The 18456-nt window shown below is 39.7% G+C and overlaps 1 protein-coding gene across 15 annotated transcripts in view; it reads left to right on the top strand.

The window, feature by feature from the left end:
• INPP4A (inositol polyphosphate-4-phosphatase type I A) overlaps positions 1–18456 on the top strand; it is an 85705-nt gene that overhangs the window by 13244 nt on the left and 54005 nt on the right. For 13 of the 15 annotated variants that reach the window (XM_017737025.1, XM_017737024.1, XM_017737023.1 and 10 more), the window contains exon 2: positions 4715–4850. The exons of the other annotated variants lie outside the window; for them this stretch is intronic. The gene's annotated coding sequence lies outside the window, so the exon portion shown is untranslated. The remainder of the gene's footprint in view (positions 1–4714; positions 4851–18456) is intronic. 15 annotated transcript variants of the gene reach the window in all.

Here is an 18456-nt window from a genome sequence, read left to right as displayed (position 1 = left end):
CTAAAGAGGTGTGCTGCCATGATTGTGCCTACATCTGAAATTAAAGCAAATGGTCGATACCATGGACTCGGTTATTTAATTGGGGCAGAATGGAATAGAGTGCACAACAGGATGCTCTAGGGGCTTTTGTGTAATTTTTTTCCTTTCACCATCTTGAACTGTTTAGTGAAGATCAACTTGGGAGTCAGGCATGCACTTAGAGATCTTTCTCCATCCCAAGAAGGCCAGGATAAAGTTGCCAGCAGCAAATTAGCATTGCCAGCATTGTCTGCATTGGAAAAGAAATGCCTGAGGCAATCCTTCATCTCCATCCAATTCAGTGCAGCTTCTTGCTGAAGAAATTAAAAAAGAATTGTCATTCTGCCCCAAGACAGTTATGACTTCTCCCATGTGGGGTCTGTCTCCACACTTGCAAAGAAATCCATTACAATAGAGCTAAAAACCAGCATTTGGGGCTGCCCTACAGAGACAGCATATCATCCTAATTAAGTGTTTCTCAAATATGGCCCTGGCTGTGCAACCCGCTCCATATTTTGTCAGATCGCACTACCTGCTTGAAGTTTTGTGTTAGAGTAGGTCTGGAGAGAAAATAGGAGAGAAGGAAAAGAGAACGCCACCGCTTCTGTTTGCCTGCTTGCTTGCTATTTTGGTGCATACTTGCTTTCCACTGATGTAGATTTAGTGGCTTCTTTATTGGGAGTCAAACTCCATGTTGCATATGTAAATCTCCACATAGTTTTTTTGATTGAGGCTCCTTAATATGTGTACGACAGGTATTTGTCACCCTTTTTAAGTAAGAGTCACAGCTCTCTCTTCAGTCAGTTCTCTGGGTGACATCTATAGAAAATGTGCCCTGCTAAATTATATGCTGCTGTAGATAATGAGTGGACAAACAGCATGGGTGACTAAGGAGAGGTGTTCATTAATATAAGAACAGCAAGCTGCTTTATGATTCTTGCTGTTAGGTTTTACTGCAAATTTACTATCTGCTTTTACAGTTTGGGCTTTTTTTTAACAAAAACCACCAGCATTTGCTAGTTTGTTCCTTTTTCCTTCTTGCCAGTTTCTAAAGTATAAATTCAGAGCAGGCCATGTGTGACTCTGTGGCTGTGTTAAATGTGCAGTGATCCTGTTTCTTAGAGCGTAATATTCATCATCCTCTTGTTCATGCTAGATCAATTCATGCCCCATGCAGACACGGCATGTATAATTGCAGTAACTACATGTGCGGTCATTACATAATGTGTGGCACTTGGCCTTTCTATAATATTCTGTATTCCATTAGGGGGTTTTCTGACTGCTGGCTTTAGTATACAGAGCTAACCATGACTTTTAACAGTGAAGAGAGGGATGGAGAACTGAGTTTGAGTAACATGTTAAACAAAAGCATGATGATATTGAATAGAGCCTGAATGCAGGGAGAGGGAAAGAAAGAAGAGTAAGAGGACATGATGTCACATAGCTAGTGAGAACAGCTGTCGAGGGCACATAGTCAGGGAGAAGGCAGAGGTAGAATTTCAAATGTTTGAAGTATCTGGAAACAACAGTGATCTGTGGGCTGTTACTTTGGCTCTTTCTTATGACTGCTGTCACTTTTTACAGATATTTTATTTATATTATGTTCTGTGCAAGCACAAAAATTAAGCTTTTTCTGGAATTAAATGTTACTCTTACATCAAGCCCTTTAAAGTGTTCAGAACTTTATCCTGTCCAAGCTTGCATTCAATTTGATAACATTAATTTTACTCCTGTGTTTGCATTTTAATTATAAAGCTATTACAATGTTTAAATTACAAAATGTCCAGTACCTATTGTTAATAATCTCAGCATTATCCTTGGGAGATACATAGATGAACTACCACAGAATAATAATGAGGATTTCAGTAATAATTGTTTCACTAAAACATACTGAGAGAATTAACACTTAATGTGAACCATCTAAACCAACTTTCAAAACCAGCTGCCTACCATGCTACTTTCCTTTTTGGAAACTCTGCATATGGATCATTTCCTACTTCCATTCGTATTTTCCATTTAGCTAGGAAGATAAGAGAGAAAGTGAGTGTGTAGGTCCTCAGGTACAGACTTCCATACATCAAAAGGTCTGGACTGTGCAGTACAAACACTTGCAAACGTTCTGTATGGTCCCCATACATACAGACTGCAATAGCTTGAAGCACTGCAATAAAAGACAAAAAATCTGCAGATTGCTTCAGACTGAGGCATTACTAGCATGCTATTCTCTGAAGAATAAGTAGCAGAATAGGCTTATAGTTATTTTTAACTTTAGTGCAGGATTTTTCATAACTTTGGGGAGGGCAGGGAAAATTTTCAAATTAGTATCTTTAATCTGAAGTCAGACATCTCGATAAAAGTCCTTTGTAGACACTGGGGAGCTGCAGCCCTTGGTAAAGTCAGGAGCAGTTGTCAGTGATCTGAGGTCTCCCAAAAAGTCAGGTCAGTCTTAAAATCTACACCAGGAGAAATCTTAAATTTTCTGCTTGCTTCAGTGGAACTGAAGCTTATAGTTATGCATCTGCTCATGTGCTGCCCCTAAGCTGGGTTGCCTTGCGGAACCAGAATTTATTTGATCATAGAATCTCCTGAGTTGGAAGGGACCCACGAGGATCATCAAGTCTAACTCTTGGTCCTGCACAGGGCAGCCCCAAGAATCCCACCATGTGCCTGAGGGTATTGTCCAAATGCTTCTTGAACTCAGTCAGGCTTGGTGCTGTGACCACTTCCCTGGGGAGCCTGTTCCAGTGCCCAGCCACTCTCTGGGTGAAGAACCTTTTCCTAATATCCAACCTAACCTTACCAACACAGCTTCATGCCATTCCCTTGGAATCCTGTCACTGGTCACCAAAGAGAAGAGATTGGTGCCTGCTCTCCCACTTCTACCCCTCCTATTGGATGCCCCATAGCTATTAATTTAGCACAATTAGACATTTTTAGCCATGATATTCAGAGGAAATCTTAACTGCTTGCCTGTTTTGACTATTGTGTGACATGTGCAGACAGCTGCAAACCTACTTCTAAAGCACCAAGATGCACAACTCACGCTTCTGCTGTTAGAAGAATGAATCAACAAGTAAGTATATTAAAATTCAGGCCAAATTTGTCTGAAGGAGGTGACATATACAAATATCACCTTTTAACAAGATGATTACTTTCAGCTCAAAGCAGAGAAATGCAAATGTGGGTCAGAAGAAGAGCTTAAAATTGCAGACTAAGGAAATGTTTTGTGCTTTTAAGGTTTTTTTTTTGCATTTGTATGTCAAGCTGGTAGAGATACCAAAACGTTAAAACAAGAAGAGGAAGAAAAACAAAAGACATATTTTTACACCATGTTGAACCGTTTTCTTGAAATGAGTAGTGTATTTATTCTTTTAAAAAGCCTTTGAATATTATCGAGAAAATCATCATGCCTTATAGCAGAAACATTTCCAGATGTTGCATGCTTGAGTGACCCAAGTAATTGAAAAGTCCACATGAACATATTCAACAGTTTGTGAATATAAGAAATTGTACTGCATAATGAGAGTTTAAGGTACTGTGCAACTCTTAGAGGCTTGTGTAACGGAATCCCGCAAACATTTCAGATTTGCACTGGGATTTCCCATAGAATCATTAAGACTGGAAAAGATCCCCAAGATCTTTGAGTCCAACGCATATAAAGGTATACAAGGGCTTTAGCTATATCCTGTATTTTTGTGATATCAGGAGGTTTCAGAAGGTCTTGGGTGTTTTACTCATGATTTTACATTTCTGAGAAGAAGCATCCAGTTTTTCCATGTCTCATATTTTAAAACTCATTAGACTTTCTGGCTGTCAGAATGACTTTTTAAGTTGCTCCATTGGGAGTTTCCAAATTGGGAATTTTTTAAAGGTACCTTTTTTAATATGTGATTGAAATATAGATCCATTACTAGGATTTTTTAGAGAATTTTTATTCCTCATACTATTGAATTTTATATATATGGAAAATGTGATCTAGGCAACTTCAGGCTTGTTAATTTGACCCTAATAACCTTAAAATTTTTTTCTAAGGAATGAATAATTAAAGACATGGGAGTTGAGTGGAGGGAGGATGAAACACAATCTATTTCGCTGAGATAGGTCATGTCAAACTGGCCTAGTATCTTTTTTTAATAAGAAAGTAGGTTTTCTAGAAAAATAAATGGGCTAGATCTGGTCTCTCTGGATTCTACTGAGCCATTTAACATGGTGCTGCATCAAAATTATTGTTCAAGGTGGAGGAAGAACAGGTGCATGCATGTAAACGCACCTGAAGAACTGGCACAGGAGAGACAGAAGGAGCTAGATATAAGTGATGAATTACTCTCTGGGAGTTGACTTGTTTAGTTTTCTTGAGGCTTTTTTGTTTGTTTTGTTTTTTCTCTGGTTGATATTGTTGGCATGCTGTATTGAAAGCAAGCTGTTGAAACTTGCAGATGGGAGGAGGATGTTAATTTCTAGTGTGCAGTTTCAGGTGGAATGACTATACAATTAATTGGACAATTAGATAATACTAAAGGGATGGAATTCAACCCAGCGAAGTGTCAGGCCACACATTGTCATGAATTCGCTTACCCAGTTTAACCTTGATGTCAAAATTAGCAGTATGACAGTCTGAGCTCTTATGTAATCAGTGGAAAGAGGCAGATTTTTAATTAGGCACCCAACTCCTGCTTTCTGTCTTGACTGTTAACAGAGCCTGGGCACCTGACTCTGGCATCAGTGCTGAATGCCTGAAACTGGATGGTGCTACAGCCTCAGCTTAGGAAGTAATGCAACAACTTTTCCTATGAAGAGAGAGTTCAGCAATGGAAGACTTTGAAGGAGAAAGGGTAAGTGGGTATGTGGGTATATATATATGAGGGTAAGTGGGTTCAAGTTTGTCTTTAGTCTGTCAGTTTGACACCATCATGAAAATGATGTATGGGTTACATGGAAGTGTCAAAAGAGGCATTTCCAGTTGAGGGAGGGCATCTCAGCTGGGTGCATCTGGGCTGGGACCTGATCTGGAATAAGTGTGCAACACTTCTTGCAGTATCTGAGAAACTTCACCTCAGTGTGTAGGAGAGGCAGAGAAAACTGGAAGAGGGTAGATTAGATATGAAGAAGTAATTCTTTACAGTGTGGGTGGTGAGACATTGGAACAGGTTGCCCAGAGAAACCGTGGATGCCCCATCCCTGGAAGTGTTCAAGGCCAGATTGGATGGGGCTTTGAACAGCCTGATCTACTGGAATGGCAGGGGGGTTGTAACTAGTTGGTCTTTAAGGTCCCTTCCAACCCAAACCATTCTGTGAAAAGCTACAGTGAAGAAGTACTTATGTTACAAGAGGAGTCTGAGACAGCTGTGTTGGATATGTCAGGAACACTGGTAAAATGGGAAATACAGTTGCTGCAACTCTGCTTCTGGAGTCATGGGGAGCTTTGAAATGTGGCTGATATCAGCTAGGTGATAGCCAACAAGCAGGATTTCTGCAGACCATTGGAGGACTAGTGCAGGTCTATGTGTAACAGTATGGTATTGTAGGAAGATTATGATACCAAAACAGAAGTGCCTACTTGTGTGATTTAGGGGTGATGTGAACTGAATATATGGCATGTCTTACTGATTGAATTTGTGTGTGCACCTAGCACATGGATAAAATATTTAACCTATGTAGAATGCATGGCGATAATTGCATAATACATGACAGTAGTCAGTAGGAGAATGCTTGATGTACAGTTAGGGACAAGCTTAAAGATTTATGAAGGGCAATGATTGCTTGGATTCTTTGGATTTAGGCTGTTTGGCAGCTTGTGCTTTTTGATCACTCCTACAGAGTGTGATGCTTACTGTCTGCTGTATTGCCCTGCAGTTGCCCTGCATTACACAGGGAATGCTCTGTGATAAATCAGGCTTTGAGTGAATTTGTAGGGCTGGACAAAGGCATGTTAAGTTTAGCCTGTGACAAAGATACATTTAGAAGCTGACTGCTGGATAGCAAACTTAACGACCACTGAGAGAAAAGCTTGCTCTGAACTGGAGATTGTGGTTGTAGATCTCTGATGTGCCTGTAGTGACAAATGATGGGTACAGCACTTACAGTCAGTGACAGTCCTTGTCCCAGATACCTTCTCAGTTTGATAAACACTGAAACTTAAAACTGTACATTAGTGAAGAGCTGTCCTTTGCCTGGATGCTGGTTTGTCCCAATACTGGGTTCAAAAAGGAGCTGAATCCTTTGACCAAGGGTGATTAATGTACATTCTAATGTCTTGCAAATCCTTAGTTGCTCTAATTGACTTTGTCAGCTATTAAGATACTGATCAGGTTGCTCTTTACCCGAAATCTTCATAAAATAGCAGGAGGAAAATACCACAGCCAGAAACATTTTTAATGTACTTCTGGCAGCACTATGTTTAGTTCTCTAGTTATTTGTTTATTAATAAGTGCTCAGCCTGGGATTTTGAGGTTTTTAAGTGCCCAGAAGAATATCAGGAGAGAGTAGTATGGCTTCTCTTTTTTTTTCTTCTTCTTCCTAATTAATTATTGTATAGTAGTACTAAGTTGTTATTGTTCTGTGATAAAAACAATTGTATGATGATCTCATAATCCTTACTTGGAAAGTTGCCACAGTGAAGAAAAACTCTGTTTATGGACTGAATTGTCGGTAGTTTGGAAGGGGGTTGTTCTGTTGGAAACACAGTGCTTTGAGTGACAGTCCAAGAGGAGGGATGACAAGGAGGGGAGGATTCAGAAGATAAGTGTGAAAATGTGTCAGGGCTTTTTCAGGTTTATTTTTTGTTAGAGTCATGGTCAACTACCTTAGATTTAGAATCTGTCCCAGTTTAGATATGGCTTTTCTTCCCTCTGTATTCTAGGTTTTATTTAGCTCCAAGTCATGTTTTTCTGGCTAGTAAACTGGGGGTTTATTTTGAAAATCTGTCTAAGCCTCTTCCTGAGAGACAGCACTTGGAGCATCTCAGGCCTGCATGGCTGTCACTTATAAGGATGCCCAGAAAAACTGGAACAACATCACTTGAAGACGTTTCTGTAAAAGATTATAAGGTCTGAGGGAACCCACCTCTAAATTTCAGGAAAAAGACATCTCACAGTCATATTGGGGAAGAAAAAGAAACAGAAAAATTTCCAGCAAACCCAGATTCTTTGTGTGTGAGGAGGGAATGAGGGGTGAGGGGGATGGTGGTGGATCAAATAAGCACAATCTACTGTTGCAGATCATTACTAAACATGAGATGTTGGAATGCAAATTTAATCTTGTTTCATAGTCTCTTAAGATAGCTGTTTGCAAGTCAGAAAAAATGACCTTTTGAAGATTCCTGTCCCTCCCTATGCAGTTCTATCCAGTTGCCTGTTTTGCTTAACTTTGATACAGTTCAGTGAAGTAAATCCCATCCAAAGACTGTGCACCTTGCTTAACCTTTTCATAGCATGGTGTTTAATCAAGGTAAACACTGTCCTCATGCTTTGTTCACGCAGATTCTTAAACAGTAATAAAAACCTAAATATTTTTATACAATACAACGGGATCTACGTGAACTCTATCTCTGCTGAACTGTGCGCAGTACAAGAGAGAAGGTTGTTCCAACTTATTTGCATATGATGTTTTTAATAGTATGTTTGCTGTTAGGATAGAATATATGCTATAAGAACTAAAAATAAATTTTGCCAAGGTATTTGGGGGGTTTGTAGTCAAGCATGACAGAGATAATTTATTCTTGAAATGTGTTTATGTTGATTCTGTTTTGAAACAAGAATATATTCCTTGTGGAATATTTATGTTCAAGATCATTCTGTAATTTCTGTATTAGAAAAACCTTACACTTAATGTAGTTCCTGCTAAATTTTAACCCCGGAAATGTCTAGAATGCAAAGATAAGATAGTCTGAAAGACGTATTATAGCACAGGCCCTTATAAGAGCATAGTCTTTGGAAACGTTTTAGTAATAAGCTGTCTGAAATGGTAGTTTTGCCTTTTGTCAATTTTACATGAGCAAAGAAAGAAAAAGAAGAAAAAAAGTGCTGCTCGGCTTTTAACACCGAGCTATTTTTAGTGGGACTTTTGAACATTGATCTGGTGTTTCTAAGTGAAGGCATTTTCACTTGTGGTTGTGCATGTTCACTCTGGAGACTTTCCTTCAGTCAAATCTGCTGTGGTCTGAGATAAGGTGATTTTTGGAGCTGTCCCAGGCAGCTGCCAAATACCGTCAAACATTCAAACTGCAGGTGTAGAGAAAAAGAGTTGTGTGGAGGAAACTCCAGTTATGTACATATATAATTTTGGCATAGTGTCCTGGAAGCATCTTGGGATAGTGGGATTTTGACCAAGCCTAAAGTCTGAGGTTCAACGAGGTGAAATGCTGCACTTGGGTCACAACAACCCCAGGCAGTGCTGCAGGCTGGGAACAGAGTGGCTGGGAAGCTTCCAGTAGAAAAGGATGTGGGGGTGCTGGTCCACAGCAGCTGAACATGAGCCAGGGTGTGACCAGGTGGCCAAGAAGGCCAGTGGCAACCTGGCCTGTATTAGCAATAGTGTGGCCAGCAGGATGAGGGTAGTGATCGTCCTCTGTACTTGGCAGTGGTCAGGCCACACCTCAAATCCTGTGTCTAATTCTGGGCCCCTCAATTCAGGAGGAACATTGAGGTGCTGGATTGGGTCTGGAGAAGGACAATGGAGCTGGTGAGGGGTCTAAAGCACAAGTCCCACGAGAAGCAGCTGACGGAGCTGGAGTTGTTTAGCCTGGAGAAAAGGAGGCTCAGGGGAGACCTTGTTACTCTCTACACCACTTGAAAGGAGGTTGTGGCCAGGTGGGGTTGGCCTCTCCTGCCAAGTAACGAGTGACAGGACAAGAGGAAACAGCCTTGATCAAGTTGTGCCAGGAGAGGTTTATATTGGATATTCGGAAAAATTTCTTCACTGAAAGGATTGTCAAGCACTGGAACAAACAGCCCAGAGAAGTGGTTGAGTCACCATCCCTGAAGGTATTTAAAAGACATGTAGATGTGGCACTTGGGGGACATGGTTTAGTAGTGGACTTGGCACTGCTGGGTTAGTGGTTGGACTTGATCTTAGTAGTCTTTTCCAATCTACTCTTAGTAGTCTTTTTCAACCTATTCCAATGATTCTGTGATTTTTCAGAAACTTGTAGATCTCCACCTTGAGGTGTTTTTCATGTTATTCAGCTGGCACTCTTAATGTTTGTTAATCCCATCCCATAAGGTGACCCACGCTCTACCTAATAAGCATGACAGGTCCCTTAGTCTTCAGTGAAGACTGTTAGTACTAGATGAACAAGACCTGACTTTATAAACTAAACCTGTAAGGCACCAACTGTGATTTTTATGGGTGGTGGGAGGCAAAGCAGCCAGTGTGAGCTGCTTTTGATTTTCCTTTTTTTAAGGCTTTCATTTTGGTTTGAAGTGCAGAGTAAAGACTTTGTCTTCAGTTTAGAGAGAAGGGAAACTTTTTCCCTAGCTAAACTGCCACAGAAACTAAAGGAAAACACTCCTTTAAAATATTTTTCAACTGCTTTCTTTCTTAAATAAATAACTGGGAGTCTCCATGTATTCTGGTTTTTTTTTAATGCATGAGCCCAGGTTAATACAGGAAGTCTGTAATTCTACTGTGAAGGAGATTTAATAACCTTTAAGAACAGAAAAAAAGTTAACAGCTTCCTCACAGAAATAAAGTAACAGCTTTAGGAAAGAAGATGTGAAAAACAAGTTGAAGGATGTCAAATTAGTGATTGAAATGCCATGGTAGTAATCTGTTGGTAGTAGAAATACAGAAAAGATGGTAAACAATCAGACTGCAATCTGTTTTGTGCAATACCATATTTTGCAGCAAAATCTACTATCCACTGTTATTGGGAAAAAAGGTCTTACTTTCTAATTGTTTATATAAACGTATAAATAGTTTTGTTTGCTGCTCTGAAACTTTTTCATGATATTTTTGAACATTTTAGCAGAAGAGTTATGAGTATCTTCACATGCCAGTATAGCAAGGTTAAAACTTGGCATAGAATTGCAGTTATTTATCAACATAGTGATTTTGATGTTTCCATTGTTACTGAAAAAAAGTTATCACTGCTTTATTTTGTTACTGTTTTGTAGTTCATAGGCCATAGAAATATGAAGTAGGTAAAAATAGAAATTAGTGTTCAAGGGCATTTAAGTCAACAATGATGCACTATCAAACAGATGAGCTCTTTGCTAGTTCAAGGATGAGTTCTTTAACAGTGTACTTAAATGGCTGTTAAAGATAGATTCTGAAAAAAAGTCTTTTGTAAACATTTAAGACGTGGCACTTATCTATAGCTTGAAAAGTAGCATTTAGTTTCTGAATTACTTTAATAATAATAAAAAACTTCAATAATTTCCTGATATTTCTCCATGAATCATCTTTGAAAAACATATACTACCAGAAGAAAAGCTTTTTCTGTTTTGGACTCAAAGTATGACAAATCAGCATTGTTTTGTGTGGTGCCTGTTGGTGCATTTTATCCTCAAACAAAGGGTTATATGTGTTAACCCGTTTGCTTTGATGGGTTAAGTAATAGTTATGAAGTCAACCCTGCCACACAAGGTCTTCTATTTCGTTGAGTAGGAATGATGGGAGATAAATGCTTTCAGATAGTATTTGGTATGAAAGGAGGAAAAACTTGTAAGAAAAAGTTGTTGAGGACTGTTTTTTTGAGAAAGCTCTGCTGGGAGCAAAAGTGAAGCTGAGGGGCAGTGGTTATGGATACCAAGGACAAAACAGATGCCCAGAGCACTGGGAATGAGTGCTTTTAGTTGATTGTGTTTTACTATGTGTTTGTTGATATTTATTCTTGATTGTACTCCAGCTTGTCTGTAATTGAGTTTGGATATCTTGCTATGCAGTGAAGGGAAGAGGCAAGTGCAGACAAATAATGTCTCATGATTTTTCTTCAAGTCTTAAAGCAGCTTGTAACTGTCCCAGTACAACTCCAGTCATCTGGTGCCACTCTTGTAGGTCTTGTTTAAAAACTGTCCTTTTTCCCCTTCCCCAGGAGCACCAGTAAGTACCAATAAGTACTTGGCATCCATTACAAAACATCTTTCATTAGACTAGACTAAATACATTTGCTAAATAGGAGCCTCACAGAATAGGAAAGATCTTTTCTATGTCCAGCTGCATCCATCACAACAGAGATGACACTGGCATATTGTAACTTAATGTTTTGGCTTTGAAATCATTTAGCACTAAAGGAGTAAGATATCTTTTGTCCTGAGGTCAGTTTCCATATTAGTGATCAAAAAAGAAAATCTGAACATGAGAACTGAAGGGATTTTGGTTTGTAAAAGTGCCTGAAAAACAGAGCAATTACCACATGGTCACTGGTTTCCTAGAACTGAGGAGAAATTCACAGTGTATTTTGCCCAGTTGAATCCTGCCTTCTGAGTTTTAATCTTGGCAGGTTAAGGAGTCCTTGTATAATATGACAGAACACATTAGGAAAATCCATTTGGATAAGTGCTTGCAAATTCTATTCTTGCTTATGGAGGATGGGCCTGGGGACTCTCAGTGGGGAGAAAAACTGAATATGTTTTAACTCTAATTATTTGGATGCTGCTGTTGTCCACTCCCAGGCAACCTAATTTTATCTGCAGATAAAAAAGGCAGATATAGCTGCAGTTTCATGATACATGCTTTTATGCAAATGTTAATAAATATGTTAACTTTTGCATCTTCTACCTGACTGTACAGTCAAACTTTTATACCTTCTCAACCCCTCTGGATCTCTGAAAGCATTCATCCATTTGTAAGATTGTAGTTTACAGTACCAATCATTTAAATTAGCTAAACAATTTATGGGGCTTAGGTCATACAATAACTTGTAGAGTGTAAATGAAGTATAGAGGACAGTATTTTAGTGACTTTCACAGTCTTTACTGTGAACTGAGGCTGCATACCTGACGTTCTCTAGCACTCAGATAATTTCATAGCCAAAATAAGGATGCAATTTGGTAGCTTGTTGCCTGTAGAGTTCTTAAAATCTGGTCTGTTACCCCAGAGCCACCCCTCCTAAGGTACTTGGCCACAGAGATATTCAGAGTGGAAGAATTAACAAAGTCCTTGTTGGATGCACACTAATACCACTTTTTCTGCATCATCCTTTAGTAGCTGGGTTTTCACAGGGCTTTGACACTGTTGTTGCTTCAGTATTAAAAGGTTGAGGCTACTCTCCTGCGTTTCAGCCACTGGTCTCTGACTTCTCCCGCGTAGGTAATGCCAGGCTCTGATTTTTTTTCTAACTCACTTTTGTTTGAATTAGCAAATGTAGAAATTATTTGTAACTGTATACTTTATAAAGAACTATTTGCTCTGTAGGGTTTCAGTTACACTTTGTTTTTGTTTTCTTGGTCGAAAAAAGTTTACATTATTGAAAAAAGATTGCTTTCTTTTTTTTCTTTCTTAGTTGCATAAAGAAAGTTATTAATAGACTTTCCCTTTTCAGAACTGGAAAATACCCAGAAAGACATTTGCTCACACTTTCCAAATACAAATTTGCTTCTAAATTGAGACCAAGCTTGGAAAAATTTAGAATATTAGGTGAATATTTTGTGTAGTTCTGAGCAGATGGAAACAGCTGTTTATAATGTTTAAGTTGATGGTTTTAAATTGTCCATGAACTATGCAAATAAAATTGGTGGGAAGTGACTGAGGAATACAACCCACGATCAGTAGCTTTAAATTAGCTTGTTCTTCCACTGGAAAATTTTCAGGGCGTTTTCAAATCAGAAAAGATTGAAAGCTATTGATAACTGAGTTTAATAATGTTCCATTTAGTTTTGTCAAGCAGTTCTAGTTTATTTCACTTCTAACAGTTAAAAAGCTGAGCTTTGTGACATTTGCTGTTTTAAAAAAAATTATTTGACAAAGATCTCCATGATTCACAGTAGTGTCTCTGTGGGCAGACAATCATGTTATGTTTTCAGTGGAAGCAAATATATTGTGCTTGTAACTTGGAAGTTATCCAAATGATCACAAACTGTCCTAACTAGCCTCTTATAGCTAGCTCTCATTCTTGCATCTTTATTCTGTAAAAGCTCTGTAAATGAAGCTGTAGAGTGAAGATGAGATCTGCAGGACCTGAAAAGGCTGGAAACAGTAAAATTAGTGCTCCTAACTGTTGAAGAAATTATCTCACAAAGCACGGGACTGCAGCATCTGCTGGTACATGTAAACAGTGAAGAACGGCACAAAATTCCACATAAGTGCTGTTATACTCAGAATCTTTTATTATATAAGTGCAAAGATGAAACCCACATTATATCTAAAGATAAGTAGTTGTTGTTATTATAATTAAAAGTCATTACAGCCTGATCCAGGAATCACTACTTGGCTGGATCCAGTAATTACTGAAAAGAAATAATGCTTCTGTATAGGGGAAAGTCTCGACAAGTAACAGTGCAGTTAAATTCATTGCACACATAAAGTGTCTACCTTTATCACGCTGTAATGCTCACCTTTTTCCTCCTCCCCTGGACTGTAAGGTGGTTTCATTCTGATGGTGGGTATGTGGAGGTATTTCAGCAGTTGTCAGCATCCAAAGGACTTCAGATACTGAAGGATCTGAATATCTGAGGATTATGATGTTCACATTGGTAGTTTCTTCTTCTCCACTCTAGGGTCCACTTGGGATCATTTTTATATTTGCTGACAAGCTTTGAAACTTCGCTCTTTTTTCGTTGGTCTGCAGCTCTGAGTTACATCTAGATTTACTGTATGTGATACCATACATACACTTGATCACTCTAAAACCAATTTTGTGCAGCTTTAAGTCTGCAGTTCTTTAAGTGACCATGAGTGAGCTATAGCCACAGTGCCTCTAAGTACCAGCTCCGTACCGTCTCTCTTTTTATCCCATGCTTCTACTCCATGCTGTGTCTCCAAGTCTGAAGGCCTCTGCTATCATACCAGGCCTGTATTTTTCTACACTACGTCATTGTGTTGAGTTGTAAAATGGTGATGGTACCATGCAAGTATAAACAAAAATAAAAACAAATCAGCCACAGACATCCGTGCAGTTGGAAAAATTGTTGTCACAGCTGAACCAAGTTTAATTGCAGGCTAAAACAAAGTTGCAAGCAGGTCAACAAAAGTTCAAACAAAGCAAGCCTGAAAAGCCTAAGTGCTCAGCATTTGCAAGCCCCACTGCAATGCTTCTGGCCAGTCACTGGTGATGGCAGTGTGGTATCTACAGGGCTACAGGGTAACAGCTGCAAGGGCCAGCGAGAGACGCTGGTGACACATTGTCTGTCATGTTACCTCCAGACCTTAAATACGGAGGTCTGGGTGTGATGCCTGGCTCAGAAGTTCTCAGGATGCTTGTCAGCTGAATATGGGAGTGCCACACAGAATACCAGTGCTTCTCATTATACTGTTTTTCTCAGTCTCTAGTATTGCCTGCTCTCAGAAAAGACTCCAGGCTTGATTAAGCTTTTGCTCTGACCCAGTCTTTATATCCAGCTTTTGGTCCCACTCTTTGGCCAGAAGGTACTGCTTCTCCAGCAGAAAGAGTGGATGTAGGACCATGTGCCCACACTGTGACAGTTCAGTATCTTAGTTTAACCTCTTGCTGAAAGTGGCTTTGATGAGGTGATGGACTGTAAATGTAGTGTGGCTGAAATGCAGCTGCTCTCACCAGGGCCTGAAGAGCAAGACAGGTAGCTGTGGGCAAAATTATCATTTCTGCTGTCTTGGTGTGGAGGTTTCACTGCTGAGATAGGCAGCATGCTTATGAATTTCTGATAAAGTGTGGTGGGAGGCAGCAGAAGTTAGCAAAAGTCGGCATCACTGTGGCTTGCCTTAACATGAAAAAATTGGAAGTCAAATATATCAGTCATGAGAGTGAGTTAGTCATGAACTTAAGAAAGGAAAGTAATTTGGGATACATCCTTCATATTTTCAGGCTTTTTTGTATTCATGCAAAATTTGCTTTTAAAATAAGTGAGATTCAGGTAAACTTGGCCTGTAGTATACCAGTTTTAGAATTCATGTAAGTGCTTAGAAAACTGATGAAACTCTGACATTTAAGTTCATATTTTTAAGCACTGAGTGCTGCAAGGAGCTCAGCATTAATATACTCTCTTTGGTCTTTGCATACCATTTATATATTTTTTGTGATTGTTGCTATCATCCCTGCAGCACTTGTTATTTTTTTAAATAAATTTTTGAAAGCCACTAAACTGCGCCAGTTCTAAACATTGATCAGTACTAGCTGCTGAAAACAAACCAGTAGATTGTGGTTACAGTTACTTGAAAATTGTTTTTAAAAGCCCTGTACTTCAGAAATCCGTGGCCATACTCTGTAGGAGTCTTAATTTTCTTTGAATTCTTGGAATTTTGGGCTGAAATGTTTATTACATCTGGTCTGTTAGTAGCTGAGAGTGAAAGAAAAGAATGTTATAGTGGAATAAAGTGTTGCACAACACATACTGCAGTTGCACAAGTACTTGCTACCTTCTCTGTATGAATGGAGCATTTTAATCCATAATATGTTGGAGTGAGGAGACACGAACCTCTGAAATAAGTACCTGCAACATTTTTATTTATCCTCAGGTGTTCATATGTTTGCTCATTTTGCACATGCAAACCGTCGGAGCAGTAGAAATACCTTTTGTTACTCTTACCAAACTTTTTGTCTTTTCTGTCTCAGAGCTAACATCATAATATCCAGCTGTTATTTTCTATAATCGCTCTTTTGCTCAATCATACCTCAACAATGAATGTAGTATTTTGGTAAGGCTGAAAGTCAAAACTGGGAAACCTTACAGGAATTTTCACAAGTAGGGAACAATTGTTGAAATACAGTATTCTGATAGAAAGCTGTCGATCTTAGATACTGATTTGTAATAAAATTCATAGAAATATGTCAGTGACATTTGGTCTGATTTCCTCTTATGATGATGCTTCAAAGACAGGCACTTATCTATTCTCTTTGTAGGTTGTGTTCTTTATTCCAGTTCTGTGCTGCTGATTTAGGCTTTTTTAATTTAGCAGCCAGATACAGCCAATTTCAATATATTCCAGATATTATTCCAGTATGTTTTAAAGTGATTGATGATCACCAATGTCATGATTGGGAGCTCTACATGATTGGGTTTCTGTTGCTCTGCTACAAGTTAATCACAGAGTCACAGAATGGATCAGGTTGGAAGGGACCACACTGGGTCACCTGGTCCAACCTCCTGCTCAAGCAAGATCATCCCAGAGCACGCGACACAGGATTGTGTCCAGATGGTTCTTGAATATCCCCGGTGAGGGAGACTCCACAACCTCTCTGGACAATCTGTTCCAGTGCCCAGTCACCCGAACAGTAAACAAGTTCTTCCTCATATTCAAGTGGGACTTCCTGTGCATCAGTTTCTGCCTGTTGTGTCTTGTTCTATTGCTTGGCACCACTGAGAAGGGCCTGGTTCTTCACACCCTCCCTTCAGATACTTGTATACACTGATGAGGTCCCCTCTCAGTCTCTTCTCGAGGCTGAACAGGTCCAGCCTTCTCAGCCTTTCCTCGTAAGAGAGATGCTTCAGTCTCTTAATCACCTTTATTGGCCTCCCTGGGCCTTCTCCAGGAGCTCCATGTCTCTCTGGCACTGAGGAACCCAGAACTGGGCACAGCACTCCAGATGTGACCTCACCAGGGCTGAGCAGAGAGGCAGGATCACCTCCCTCCCTCACCTCCCTGCTGCCAATCCTCTTCCTAATGCATCCCAGGACACCATTGGCCTTCTTGGCCCCAAGGGCACACTGCTTTGTTATGGACAGCTTGTTGTCCACTAGGACCCCCTGGTCCTTCTCTGCAGAGCTTCTTTCCAGCAGGTCAGCCTTCAACCTGTGCTGGTGCCCAGGTTTGTTCCTCACTAGGTGCAGGACTCTGCACTTGCTTTTGTTAAATTTCGGGTGATTTCTCTGCCCATCTCTCCAACCTGTTGAGGTCTTTTCAAAGGGCTGCACAGCACTCTGTGGTATCAGCCACTTCTCCCAGCTTTGTGTCACTAAAACTTGCTAAGGAGGCATCTGCCCCTTCATCCAAGTCCTCGATGAATAAGTTGTACAGTAGTGGGCCCAGTTGAACCTTGGGGGACACCACTAGTGGCAGGCCTCCTGTAACTTGTCAAGGAAACTATTTTGAGAAATTGGCAGGAAACCAAAACAGCATACCTCCTCCATTCTATGTTACAGGGTGATCTTACTGTTTCCCCACAGGGTAGTACTGGCATTAAAAAGGATTCCTTTCACTGGGACAGCTGTTCCACTGAGGCGTTGAAATGGGAACAGTGGTGGGAAGCATAGACTGTTGTTGGCCTCAGTGGAGTTAGATGCTTATGCTTGCAAACTGCCAGCATCCCACCACTTGTTCACATGACTTGAGAAAGAAATGCAGGAAAGAGCCATGCAGTCAGGAGCTTGGCCTGCAGCAACCCTCTCTCCCATTGACTTAGAAAGGTCAGTGTAAGCAAACAAATAATTTTATTTTCCAGGAAGATGAAATAGAAGAAATGAAAGTAGCACAAAGGAATCAGATACTGGAACAACATAAAATTATTTGAAAGGATATCCAGTACTGGAGCCACGAGGCATAGTCTAGGCATGCACTGTGTAAGAAAAAGAGTTACATCTATCAGAAATACATGCACAAAACACAGTTCAAGAGTACAAAACAATGTTGATGGAGAACATCAGATTTGAATTAGTAGCTTAAGACTAATTAAGATGGTTTTGCTGTGCTGCCTAAATCTTAGTAATAACCTTTGTGGAATACAACTCCTACACTAACATTTATTTTTAATTTTCTAAATACTTGATACTGTTTCAAATCCTGAGTCAATTAGTTATATCTTATTGAAAACCCATATATTAGAGAAAGAATTCATGCATTGCTGGTTTGTCTTTGGGTGCTGTTGTTTATTTTTCATTTATATAAATGTTTAAAACAGTAAGTGTAGGAATCACAGTGAGTCAGAACAATGCCATGTGGAAAGGAAGAGTGCTTGGAAGATTTTTTTGTTGTGCCTGTGACCTAATGGGTCACTCCTTCCATGTGGGAAAATGCGGTGTCAGGAAAATAAAGTTTCGGCTGTGACTCTGAGGTGCAGTCCCATTGCACAGGTGAAGCTCAGTGATGGCAGTGCAGACAATCAGGTCCCATCACACACATAGAGGACAGTGCTGTCAGTACACTGTGATTCCTGGGCTGTTTTGACCAGTATACACTAACTTTAATTAGTGCTATGTTAGTCTGTGGACTGGATGAATATTATAGGCAGAAAGGTCAGATAGTTCCCTAGACATTTGGTTGTAATCCAGACTTAACTAAAACTTCTGCTGACAGATAAGTTTCAGTGCTTTTATCCCTCTTTTTTTGTGTGTGGTACCCTTCTCACTGCCTGTATGAGGGAGAATATGT

This window comes from Corvus brachyrhynchos, unplaced genomic scaffold (genome assembly GCF_000691975.1).
Source record: "Corvus brachyrhynchos isolate BGI_N302 unplaced genomic scaffold, ASM69197v1 scaffold83, whole genome shotgun sequence".
NCBI lineage: Eukaryota > Metazoa > Chordata > Aves > Passeriformes > Corvidae > Corvus > Corvus brachyrhynchos.
This window is presented reverse-complemented; position numbering and strand designations above follow the sequence as displayed.